Source organism: Benincasa hispida, chromosome 6 (assembly GCF_027475165.1).
Source record: "Benincasa hispida cultivar pf3 chromosome 6, pf3_genome.v1.1, whole genome shotgun sequence".
Taxonomy (NCBI): Eukaryota; Viridiplantae; Streptophyta; class Magnoliopsida; order Cucurbitales; family Cucurbitaceae; genus Benincasa; species Benincasa hispida.
In genome coordinates this window covers 36,458,107-36,458,737 of record NC_143483.1, presented here as the reverse complement: position 1 = coordinate 36,458,737, position 631 = coordinate 36,458,107, and the positions used below count along the sequence as shown (strand labels likewise).

General features: G+C 41.7%; 1 non-coding gene across 1 annotated transcript; it reads right to left on the bottom strand.

The window, feature by feature from the left end:
• Positions 1-204: 204 nt before the first annotated feature.
• On the bottom strand, positions 205-311 carry LOC120080673 (small nucleolar RNA R71). The gene has a single exon (XR_005482623.1). It is a non-coding gene; the product is annotated as a small nucleolar RNA R71 (small nucleolar RNA).
• Positions 312-631: the final 320 nt, after the last annotated feature.

Below are 631 nucleotides of genomic sequence, written 5' to 3'. Positions count from 1 at the left end.
CACCTATGGAGCTTCATAGAAATTTGCAACACCTTTTGGTTCCCAAATATTTCCAAGGAAGAAATTCGACTAATTTTGTTTCCATTTTCTTTGTGTGATCAGGCACGAAAATGGGCGTATTCTCTCGAAACGGAGGAGATTACTTCTTAGGAACAAGTGGTGGAGAAGTTTATGAAGAAATACTTCCCACCAATTGAGAATGCCAGGAGAAGGAAATTAATAACAAATTTTGAATAAGAAACTGATGAATCGCTCAGTGATACTTGGGCGAGGTTTAAGAGGTTGGTAAGAGACTGCCCACATAACGGCTTACAAGACTGTTTACAGATGGAGATCTTTTACCAAAGACTGAACCCTACTTCGTAGACTGCTACCAATGCGGGAGTAGCTAGAGGTCTGGTGGACAAAACGTACAAGGAGGCCAAGAATATCCTTGATCGCATTTCAAAATATCACAAAGACTGGAGAGAAAGCGATCAAAGATTAAGAATTGGAAACAATGACACAAACAACGGGGCCATCGCATCCCTTCAGAACCAAATGACTGTGATGATGAGTTTGATACAAGGCATCGCAATTAACAGCACGGGAGCGAACTAGGTCAACGCAATTGCTCAAACGAGCGCAAGTT